This window comes from Diceros bicornis, chromosome 15 (assembly GCF_020826845.1).
Source record: "Diceros bicornis minor isolate mBicDic1 chromosome 15, mDicBic1.mat.cur, whole genome shotgun sequence".
Lineage (NCBI taxonomy): Eukaryota > Metazoa > Chordata > Mammalia > Perissodactyla > Rhinocerotidae > Diceros > Diceros bicornis.
In genome coordinates, this window is record NC_080754.1 from 17,000,738 (window position 1) to 17,013,401 (window position 12,664).

The window sequence follows — 12,664 nt, forward strand, 5'->3', positions numbered from 1 at the left end:
GGTCTACTCTCATGCAGACGTCTAAGGTTGCTCTGCATTGGTGGTCATTACAGTTGGGTAACCTGCATGCCCTACCTTGGGCCTCAATTTCCTTATTTCAGAATGAGATGACTGGCCTTTTATTTCTTACATGCTTTCTACCTATAATGTTTGATGGTGCTCTGCCCTTAAATCCCTTTCACCTCAATTTTTTAATCTTAAAAAATGTGAAATGTGTTTACTATTTATTTTATTATTTTTTTATTATTTTTTGTTTGTTTGTTTATTGCAGTAACATTGGTTTATAACATTGTAAAAATTTCAGGTGTACATCATTATACTTCTATTTCTGCATAGATTACATCATGTTCACCACCAAAATACTAATTACAACCCATCGCCACACACAGGTATCGAATTATCCCTTTCACCCTCCTCCCTCCCCCCTTCCCCTCTGGTAACCACCAATCCAATCTCTGTCCCTATGTGTTTGTTTATTGTTGTTATTATCTACTACCTAATGAAGTAAGTCAGAGGGAGAAGGTCAAATACCGTATGTGAAATGTGTTTATAAAGTTCTTTGATGTCCTTAAATATTATTCAACATGATAACAGTACAATTCACTAAGTCTAAATTTTATCATTTTAGTTTTGCCTCAGAGGCCAAGCTTTATGAGAGCCTTAATTTGCATCACCAGAAGCTGATTTAATAAAAATGAAGGGAACCCTTTTGGGAATAAATTAAAATTGGTAGGGAAGGGCAGAGAACCTTATGGGAAAAAAAAAAAAAAAAACACAGGCAGCTAACCTTAGAAGGGGTCCAATGGTTCTGAGTTCTAAAAAATGTTATGGTCTTAGTAGTGCTGAGAAACTGGTCCTGGATTTTAATGAAAGTAGAAGTTTCTAATGGCAATTTCCCAAGTGCCTGGCCTCTTGGCCCAATACCTATTGTACCATTTGCCCCAATTCCTTGAAGCATAATCCACTGCATGGCAACTAGACAAACAAGTGCAGAGCACCATCCATCCTGGAGTCAAGTAGATTCATCTTTGGAGACAACTCCAGTGTATGGGATGTAAGACACACGACATAAATGGAAAACTACTGAAGACCATTTCACAGATGAAAAGGATCTGATACGAATGGGCACTTCTCATTTTGGCCGGGAGAAAGACGTGTCAAGTCAAAGAGGAGCAAGACTGGGAAACTGACGCCTAACGCAATATGATGGACAGGTTTGTCTTGACAAATTCCTTTATAATTGTCTTCCTGACTGTCAAAAATTTTATTCAACCCCTCTTCACAAAAAGGATTTTCTAACAGAATGAATCCTAAAGTTCTGACTTTTAACAAATTTTGTAATTGTATTAATAACAGCAGCTATTTCTTGATTACTATTATGCCAAGCACTGGGGATTACAAAAATGAATAAGAAATAGACCTTGCTTTTAGAGACTTTACTGTCTATGGGTCTGAACTGTAGTAGTTATGACAAAAATAACAATGATCATCATTTATTCACTCATACCAGCCAGGCACTGTGCTCAGTGGGCAACATGCATGAGCTGCCTAAATTCCCTCCAGTTCACTGGATACCCGGACAGTGGGGTGATCTTGCTCTGTCCATGCATCATCTCTCAGAAAAATAGACCCAGCAGAAATTAAGACAATAGGCAGAGATATTTAAACAACTTCAGGACTGTGTACAGTCAACACACAAGAACTATAGTCAATAATGACAGAGTGCAGTGAACCAAAGTGAAAATGCAAGAAATCATCTGAACCACCTTTCGTGTACTCTGCTGTATAGGCACTGTGACACTCTGAAAACCACGATGCAGTATTCCCCACATCCGGCATTCCAACAATGACTCAAGGAGATGAATGTTATTTAAATGTTTTAAGACTCTCTAGCTAGAGACCTTGCAAAATATTAAACTGCAAAACTTAGGAAGATATCATAACCTTCTGGATTTCATTACCAAAATGTACATTTTGATCTAAAATTAAAAAAAACCAAACAAACAGATTGACTTTCCTTGTAGTATTTCACAACCTTTGAGGACAGCATTAAAATGCTTTTCTTTTTTCCCCCACCAACTATAAGCTTCTGTTTTCTTACCCTGGGCGTCTGAATCTTTTATATGCTTGGGTTCTATTCACTGCCTGTTATTCAGACATTGAAATCCCAAATGTTAATTGTTCTTCCAAGTACATTGACAAAACAGCAGCTAAATAAGGGTAGACCAGACTGTGGTAGACTCTGACATGCATTTATGGAACAATGGGGCTCTGAGAGACAGCCTTGTAGCTCACGGGAAGACATAAGATGTGCTATTTTGACTGCTTCATAGCAGAATGGGGAACACACGCACACAAGGGAATTATGCATTTTACTTAGTTTTGCCCAAAGTCCTTAAGGCAACCAAATCTTGTGATGTCATCATGAACTTTCTTTCTCTCCATTTCCATTGACACAAAGGCTAAAAATTTCTAATGACATCATAAAGGAAAAAGTGATCTATTTTGCTTCCACAAGAAATCTGTTACCTTCAATGAGACTTGTACAAAAATGCAAGAATCCTTCCTGACAGGGTGTATGTCACTGATGCACAGTGGGTGACACCCTCCCTAACGCAATTCAAACCTGCCAAAAGAAAGGATTCACAATTTAGGTTGGATAAAAAAGACATACTGAATATCGAGCCCAACAAATTTTCTTTTTTTAAAAAAGGAAATCACTTAAACATATATTTCTTCAGAGACATTCAAATTTTTACTCATGTCTGGTTTCTATGTTACCAACGTTTTTGTCCTTTTTTGAGTTGGTCACAAAAATACAGAGGAAGGTGCAGGGAGCGTTCACTTACAGGAATGCAGTGCAGCTCAATCTTTTGTTTTTAAGGTGCAGTGATTTCAGTCTCTAAATGTAACTTCAGGCAGTCTGAAAAGAAACAGGTTAAAATCTCTTTCAGTTATAATTGGTATTTCAGATTTAATTAAAAATTAAACTTTCATAATGTTTCACCATCCAAAGCAATGCATTATCAGTCAAGCGTGGCTTTTTTTTTCCTCCGTTAAGGGAAAAAAAAAAAAAAAACCCTCTTCCCAGAGTAGTTTTTTAATGAAAAGAAAAGGATCTAAAGAGGGAAAAAAAGCAATTCTGAAAAACAAAATATGCCTCCATGTTAAGGACTTCATAATGATATGACTAGAAGCTCAGTGCCTCTGAATTTTTGCTATACGCTATCTGATTTAAAAAAAAACCCTAAACAAAATTTTACAGCCTAAAGATTACATAAAATGTTAAATTCAAAGAATAAAGAAGAAAATCTATGATCTGAATACACATGTTCAAGGGAAATTCTAACTTCAAATAGATTTGGAAAAAAATTTTAGATCTGCTACTTTCACATGACCACATTGTTGATGGGGCAGATGGTGAAGCAGAGGTAAATGGACATATTTAGCAGCAGAAAATGCCCATTGCAGTGTATTGTGGGTTTAGCGTGCCCCATAGCACATCATATTGTATATCTCATCCCATGCAGCCACTGCTGTTTGAAACAGCACAGGAAGATCACTGGGGTTTGAACCAGACCTTCTGGTTTAAATAACTGTAACCATATTTTATAATATGTATTTTTAATCTTCGAATTAAGAGTCCAGGCATTAAAATCTCCAAGTATGTCATAAATATTTGGGCTTAAAATGTCATATTTTTTTTTCAATCCTGTCTTTCTTCATACAACACCATCTATAAATAAGATAATAGTTTTAAAAAAAACAGACTGGATTAAGTCATCCCTATTCTTAGCTTCAAATAACTGACATGACAAGATTTATAAAAATACATATTTTTAATGTAAAATGAAGATAATACAACTATCTTTCTTTTACTTTACAGCATGGCAGTACATTTCTAATGTATTTGTAGCACTAAATGTGGTATGTTTATGCCCACCTTCACATTTGTGCAAGGTAATATTTTAATATCTCCACATATGAGAGCATGATCATAAATCATCCCTGAAATTACATCTATTATTAGAAAATGCATCGAGTTCTCACTTGTGAATTGTTTTCTTTTTCCCTTGAAGAATGTGGAGGAATATGTTGGGTATTGTGTCTCTTCCATACATATAGATTTTAAATGCAAACTGGTTCGGATTCACTAAATCTATCCATGAATGGATCCAAAAAAATTCACTGACGTTGACTAACTCAACTTTTTCCAAGCTTCTCACATGCCTGAATTAGACTAAAAATGCACCAGTGTAAAGACAGAAATTATGGAGGCGTCACCAGGGACAACTGAATGAGAGGAGGGGAGTGCTCATATTTCCTTATAAGGCAACAAAACATTCATAAAAGAAACTGACAAAAATAACTAATGCTCAGAAATTATATGGAATAACAATAATCCCCAATAAATGATTCAGAAATACAAAAACTGCCCACCTCCCTATAAATCTGAATCACCAATTGGTATTGTTCTACTCACCGTTCAGACATGGTTAGTGAAACTGATTCGCTGTCTAGTTCAGACAAGAGAAGGTGATGGAAACTAGGCTGCATATTTATATATAAACTGTTTAACCGATAACTAGCAGTTCAATTTAATCAGTCAGATTTTCTTTTCCTTAATTCACCAGATGTTGAGCGAATTGAACTATCAGTTCAAAATAATAAAGTCATTTCTATGAATAGACGGTCTACCAAGTTAGATTCTCCTCCTTCTCTTTGACCTTTCTCTTCACTTCTCTGTTTCTTCCTTACTTTCACTTTCTTCCTTATTTATTCTTCCCCTCTTTCTTTTTTTTTTTTCCGTTGGTGAGGGTAATGAAGCTCAAAAATAACATCTTGTATCCTGTTGAGGGAAACTTGGTCACAACTATCCTTCCAGATGACAAACTCATTCTTAAATGTCTGTTTCCCAATCCAAAGAAAACAGAGCAATTGAGAAAATAGAGACGCAACATCACTTACCGCTACCAACACCACCACTTTTAATTCCCATGCTACGTTCATCACAAGGAGGACTGAAGTTTATTTACATTATCCTCTAACCTCAAATAGGACCACAAATAAGACTAATAACAGGACCATTTTGTGGCACTCAGGCAAACGGCTGGGCAAAACAGATGGATCTTACTTTGCGCCAGGACTAAAAAAATACGGTCGCCAAGTCACTGTTGGCGACTACATATCTTGGCCCAAAGATGGACCTGGAAGTGGGACTAGTTGTCTTTGATATGAATATGTTCCTATTCATATCTGCCTCATGAGAAAATCATTAATTCTGTCACTATGTGGGGTTAAGTACCGGGGAGAAACTGCTTGGAAGAATGGTCATCAAGGAAGTGAAATATTCTGAAGGCATGTTGGATTAAATTAACAAGCAGAAAGTTAGGACTAGGACCTTACTTTGGGCGCTATTGTCTACTTTTCAACTTTCTGTTTTTTTCAAGTTCAGTACTGTACACTGAACCCACCTTTAAAATGGTAGATTTCCAGAGTATGTGTCATCAATAAGAATAATTTGCTCCCGACATTTCAGGTCCCAAAATCTGTTAAAATTTTTTCAAGTCACCCAGATCAATCTCAGTCATTATTAAAATTGACCACCAGTGTCAGACCTCTTTAATCAGGGCAAAACTATGAAAGGCTTTACAGATTACAGTCAACACCCAGTGATGCACTGGGAAACAGCTCAGTAATCAATGCAAATTACAAAGCCCGGAAGAGGAAGAATGCTTCTCCTGGCAGAGACTCTTTAGCAAAAGAGTTGTAAATTCTGCACTAGTTAAAGATTCTGAATGGCTTTCCAGAGAACCAGCAAACGCATTATATTACAGTAACCTATCCTGTAAGTCACAAGGCCAAAAAACAAAGCCCTCAGACAATAAAAAACTCAAAATGGGGTGAGGAACTATAGATCTTAACATAGACTGGGAACAAAGAACTGCTTCTGACCACACTCCGCTTTTTAAAATCCTGCCATAGATAGGAGTCTTAGATATCACCAGGTCACAAAACTTCAAGGAAAGAACAACAAAGCACTCCAGTTTAGGAGGTCTATGCTTAGTCAGGCACTTCTCTTAATGTTCTCCCAACTATTCAGCATCGATTTTATCATGCTCAGATAGTTTTTGAGAGTTTGCTCACCTCTCTATGATTTATTCATTCTGACACTGTTCAGCTTTGATTTTTAAGAGACATGCCATGTCTGTGGTAAGCACAGAGGACAAATTATAATATTTAAATTATTTCTCTTAGTCTATTTTTTTTATTTTCACTTTATTATGAAAAATTTTGAACATATGCAAGAGTAAAGAGCATAATAAAATTATGTCATGTACTCATCACCCACAGTCAATGTTTTTTTCATTTATACTCTCATCCACTTTTTCTTCCACCAGATATTTTTTTGTCTGTGTGTGAGGAAGATTGGCAGAGATGTTAGCTCAGGGACTTTCTTCCTCAAGTAAAAAGAGAAAGACTGGCAACAGATGTTAGTGGGTCACCACCACGGCAGGGCTTGATGAGTGGTGTAGGTCTGAGCCTGGGATCCAAACCCCTGCCTGGGATCTGAACCTGTGAACCCTGGGCCCCCGAAGCGCAGCACAGGAACTTAACCACTATGCCACCGGGCCAGCCTCTTCCACCAGCTCATTTTAAAGACAATCTTCCTTTTTTTAATTTTAACTTTTTATTTTGGAATAATTTCACACTTACGGAAAAGTTGCAAAGATAGTACAGAGAATTCCCGTATTTCCTTCACTATTCTCTCCTAATGTTAACATCTTATATAAGAACGGAAAATTTGGCAAACTAAGAAATTAACATTGGTACAATACTACTAACTAAACCACAGACTTTAGTTAGTAGATGTTACCAGTTTTTCCACTAATATCTTTTCTCTGTTCCAAGGATCTGATCCAGGATACCACATTGCATTTAGCTGTCATTTCTCCCAAATCTTCTCTGATCTGCGACAGTCTCTCAGTCTTTCCTTGTTTTTCATGACCTTGATAGTTTTGAGGAGTAGTGTTCAGATATTTTGTGGAATGTTCCTCAACTTGGATTTGTCTGATGTTTTCTCATAATTAGATTGGGATTATAGATTTAGAGAAAAAGGCAAAAGCATGAAATGTTCTTCATATAACATCATATCTCGGGTACATGATATCAAGATGAGATCACTGGGGATGTTAATCATGGTCATTTGGTTAAAGGAGTGTCTGCCAGGTTTCTCTTTTCTTAGTTTTAATAAGCATAATTTCATTTTTAACAGTTTATTGAGGTATAATTTACATAACATAAAACTCATCCTTGTAAGTGTATGATTTATTGATTTTAAGTAAATTTAGAATTGAGTAATCATTACCACAATCCATTTTATAAAATTTCTGTCACCCCAGAAAGATCGTTTATGTCCCTAGGTAGCCAATCCCCACTCTCACCCCCAGGCCCAGACAACAACAAATCTTCTTTCTGTCTCTAAACGTTTACCTTTTCTGGACACTTCATATATGCGCAATCATATAATATGCGGTCTCCTGTTATGTGGCTTTTTTCATTTATCATGTTTTTCAGATTCACCTATGTTGTGATATGTAGCAATAGTCTGTTCTCTTGTATTGGTGAATAGTATTTCATTGTATGGATATAACACATTTTTTTTATCCATTCATCAGTTGATGGACATGTGGATTTTTTGCAGTTTTTTACTATTATGAATAAGGCTGCTATGAACATTCACTTATATACAAGTTTCTGTGTGGACATATGTTTTCATTTCTCTTAGGCAGTTACCTAGAAGTGGAATTGCTGGGTCATAAAGGTAACTTTTAAGAACTGCCAAGCCATTTTCTAAAGTGGCTGTACCATTTTAAATTTCCACTGGCAATGTATGCGGGTTCCAATTTCTCTGCCTCTTCACCAACACTTAGTGCCTGTCTTTTTTATTACAGCCACTGTAGTTGGTATAAAGTAGTATCTCACTATGGTTTTAATTTACTTTTTCCTAAGGATTAATGATGTGGAGCATATTTACCCATTAGCCATTTTTATATTTTCTTTGGTGAAATATCTATTCAAACATTTTGCCCAATTTTTAATTGGGTTGTCCTTTTGTTATAGAATTGAAGAATTCTTTATATATTATGATGATAAAAATCCTTTATCAGATATATATTTACAGGTTTATTTATTTTTTTGTGAGGAAGATCAGCCCTGAGCTAACATCCATGCTAATCCTCCTCTTTCTGCTGAGGAAGACTGGCTCTGAGCTAACATCTATTGCCAATCCTCCTCCTTTTTATTTTTTCCCCAAAGCCCCAGTAGATAGTTGTCTGTCATAGTTGCACATCCTTCTAGTTGCTGTATGTGGGACGTGGCCTCAGCATGGCCAGAGAAGCGGTGCGTCGGTGCGCGCCCGGGATCCGAACCCTGGGCTGCGGGTAGCGGAGCACGTGCACTTAACCGCTAAGCCATGGGGCCAGCCCTATCAGATATATATTTACAAATCACAAATCTTGCAAATATTTTCTCTCAGTCTTTTTATTTCTTTAGTGGTATCTTTTGAAGAGCAAAAGTTTTAAATTTTGTTGAAATCCAAATTATCAAGTTTTTTCTTCTTTGTATCATGCTTTTGGTGTCATATCTAAGAACTCTGTCTAACCCAAAGTCATGAAGATTTTCTCCTGTTTTCTTATTGGAGTCTTATAGTTTTAGCTCTTCCATTTAGGTATATGACCATTTTGAATTAATCTTTGTGTATAGTGTAAGGTAAGAATCTAAAATCTTTTCTTTTTTCATATAGTCCTAGCACCATAGTTATTCATTTATATTTCACATAGTCCTAGTACCAACTGTCCAAGCATTATTTAGTGAAAAAGTTATTCCTTCCCTCATCAAATTGCCTTGGTACTTTTGTCAAAATCAATTGACCAAAAATGTAAAGGTTAATTTTCTGAACTTAAAATGTCATTCCATTGATCTATAGGGCAGTACTCTATTCCTTACTATAGTTTTTATAGTAAGTTTTAAAACCAGAATGTGTAAGTCATCTAACTTTGTTCTCCTTTTCAAAATTATTTTCACTGTTCTGGGTCCTTTCTATTTTCATATAAATTGTAGGATTAACTTGTCCATTTCTATAAAAATGCCTTTATTCTTTTTGATTCTATTGTGAATAAAACTTTTTTTTAATTTCATCATTTGTTGCTAGTATATACAAATACAATTGAGTTTTGTATAAATCTCTTGTATCCAATGAACTTGTTGAACTCATTTATTAGTGTGTGTGTGTGTGTGTGTGCGTGTGCGTATGTGGGTGTCTGTGTTTGAGTGTGTGAATGCATTCAAGATTTTCTACATACTTATATTTTCTGCAAATAACAAGTTTTACTTTTTACTTTCCAATCTGGATGCCTTTGATTTCTTTCTTTTCGGATCTGCTTTTTTTTTTCTTTCTTTCCTTGTTTTCTTCCTTTTCTTTTTCTTATATTTCTGGACAAAAACTCCAGTACAATGTTGAATAGAAGAGATGAGATCTCACAGCCTTGCCTTGTTTCCAATCTTTGGGTTAAACCAGTCAGTCTTTCATCATTAACTATGGTGCTAGATGTAGGTTTCTCATAGATGCCTTTCATCGGGTTACAGAAGTTCTGTTCTATGCCTAGTTTGTTGAAAGTTTCTGTCATGAATGGATATTGAATTTTCTCAAATGCTTTTTGTATATCTATTGAGATAGTCATGTGGTTCTCCGCTTTATTCTATGAATAATGGTGTATTACATTAATCGATTACTAGATGTTAAACCAACTTTGCATTCCTAGGATAAATCCTACTTGGTCAGAGTGTATAAAACTTTTACAGATTGCTGTATTTTGGTTTGTGAATACTTTCTTGAGGATTTTGGTGTCCATATTCATGAGGGATACTGGTTTCTCTTCTTATGATATCTTTGGCTTTGGTCTCAGGGTAATACTGTTCTCACAGAATGAATAGAAAATTGTTCCTTCTTCCTCTATTTTCTGGAAAAGTTTGTGAAAGATTGATATCATTTCTTCTTTAAATACTGGATAAGATGCAGTAAAGCCATCTGCATCCAAACTTTTCTTTGTGGGATGACTTGAATAATTCGATCTCTTTACTGTTATAGATCTTTTCAGATTTTCTGTTTCTTCTTGAGTCAGTTTTGGTAATTTGTGCATTCTAGAATTAGACCATTTTATCTAAGTTGTCTAATTTCTTGGAATATATTTGTTCATAGTATTACCTTTTAGTCTTTTCAGTTTCTGTGGGGTTGGTAGTGATGTCCCCTCTTTCATTCCTGATTTTGTCAATCTATTATATTCTCTCCTTTTTCCTTGGTCAGTGTAGCTAAAGGTCTGTCAATTTTGTCAATCTTTTCAAAGAATCAACTTTTGGTTTCATTGATTTTCTGTATTATTTTCTTGTCTTCTATTTCATTGATTTCCACTCTAATTTTTATTATTTCCTTCCTTCTTCTTGAATTGAGTTTTGTTATATATTTATACCATATCCATATTTACCTACATAATTATATTATCAGTGCTATTTATTTCTTTGGGTAGCTTTCAGTTACCACTTGCTGTCATCTCCTCTCAGCCTAAAGGATTTCCTTCAATATTTCTTATAAGGCTGGTCTGCTAGCAACAAATTGCCTCAGTCTTTGTTTATCTTGGAATATCTTTATTTCACCTTCATTTTTGAAGAACAGTTTTGCTGGATATAAAATTCTTGATTGCCATGTTGTTCCATCTTTTTTCTTTCAGGACTTCAAATATGTTATCTCTCTGCCTTCTGACTTCAGTTGTTTCTGGTGAGAAGTCAATTGTTAATCATAGTGTTGTTGTCTCAGAGTCCTTTTTCTCTTGCTGCTTTTAAGAATTTCTCTTTTTTGTTGTCTTTCAAAGTTTGACTATAATGTGTTTATGTATGGATTTTTTGTGTTTATCATACAGGGAGTTTGTTGAGCTTCTCAAATGTGTTGATTAATGTTATTCACCACATTTGGCAAGTTTTGGGCCATTATTACTCTGAATATCTTTTTTCTGTCCTTTCTTTCTCCCTTTCCTCCTCTTCTCCCATTATACCTATGTTAGTACGCTTGATGGTGTCTCATAGATCTCTGAAGCTCTGTTCATTGTTTCTTCATTATTTTTTTTTTTCTGTTCTTCAGATTGGATCATTTCTACAGATTTATCTTCAAGTTCACTGATTCTTTCTTCTGCCATGTCAAAATACTTCCAGAATATTTTTCATTTTTATTATTGTACTTTTCAACTCCAGAATTTTATGTTTCTTTTTAAAATAATTTCTATCTTTATATCAATACTCTTTACTTGAAGAGTAACTATAATAATATTTTATTTAATTATTTAACACGGTTTCCTTTAGTTATTTGAACATAGTTATAATATTTGCTTTCAAGTCTTTGTCTGCTAAATTCAACATCTGCTCTCCCCTCTGTAAGCCAGAGACAGTTTCTACTGACTGCTTTTTAACTGGCTATGGCTCACATTCCTGCTTCTTTACATGTCTCATAATTTTTTTTTCTTGAAAATTGACATTTTATATAATATATTATAGCAACTCTGTCTTCTGATTTTTCCGCCTAGAGGTTGTTGCTATTATCACTATTCATTTGTGTGTTTGTTTAGTGACTTACCAGTCTAATTCTGTGGAGTCTGTCTGCCTCATGCTGTACAGCTGCTGACGTCTCTGGTTAGTTTTTATAATTTCGATTTTCATGTTTTAGCTAAGATTTGCCCCGGTGTCAGCACAGTTTGCAGTTTACATCCAATGATTGGCCAGAAGTTGTAGTCAAACAGCTTGGGCAATAAGCTAACACCCTTTACCAATGGATATGTGTATGGGTTGGGGAATGCATTTAAAATTCAGGAAGTTTACACATGTTCCTTGGCTCTTACTATCCACTGAGCTTTCTCTTATCTCCTCTACCCAAGGCCTTAGGGTCAGCCTGGAGTATGTGGATATCTTGGACACTTTCTGCTCTTCCCTGGAATATGTGAGCAGACTTCCAAACCACCAGGGATATGTATTAGTTTATCAAGGCCTCCTATGACAGTATCCTTATCCAATTCTTCTTGCTAAATTTCTGGCTAATATGCCCATCTATTGCCTGCCCCAAGCTGAATTGCAACCTCAGGCTAGCTATGATGTTTACCCTCCCTGTTTGTTTATCACTGAGACTGCTATTTCTGACAACGCTTAGGGACATGTAGTTTTTTATGTTCTACTCCATCAATTTAGCCCCTTTCAGCAGTAGAGTTGTGGGTTTTCATGGCTTGCCCTGCCCTGGTTGAATTACTGTGTCCATGAAGTTTGGGGAGAGGTAAGGGGTAGAGGTAGTCCTAGCTAAACTATCAGATTTCATTTATGCCTGTTGTCTCATCATAATCTACAGTGTGGCCACTTTTACTCTCAAAAGTATCTAGTTTGGGTGATATAATCTATGATCTCCTTCTATATAGTGAGCATAAACAACTTACGGTATTCTTTCAGCAAATGACAATTGCCTAATTCTTTTCCTCGTAATTCAAGAATCAGAGGCCCAGCTGCAGGGATGTTTGTGTGGGTGGGTGAGGAAGTCCAACTGCCATTGAATGCAAGTTTCCATGACAGTTAC

The 12,664-nt window shown here is 35.7% G+C and overlaps 1 protein-coding gene across 1 annotated transcript in view; it reads right to left on the reverse strand.

The window, feature by feature from the left end:
- Window positions 1–12,664, reverse strand: part of ZBTB20 (zinc finger and BTB domain containing 20) — a 535,929-nt gene that overhangs the window by 441,282 nt on the left and 81,983 nt on the right. Inside the window, exons 3-4 of the mRNA XM_058555832.1 lie at window positions 2,850–2,923; window positions 2,530–2,626 (exon numbers count right to left, since the gene is read on the reverse strand). The gene's annotated coding sequence lies outside the window, so the exon portion shown is untranslated. The remainder of the gene's footprint in view (window positions 1–2,529; window positions 2,627–2,849; window positions 2,924–12,664) is intronic.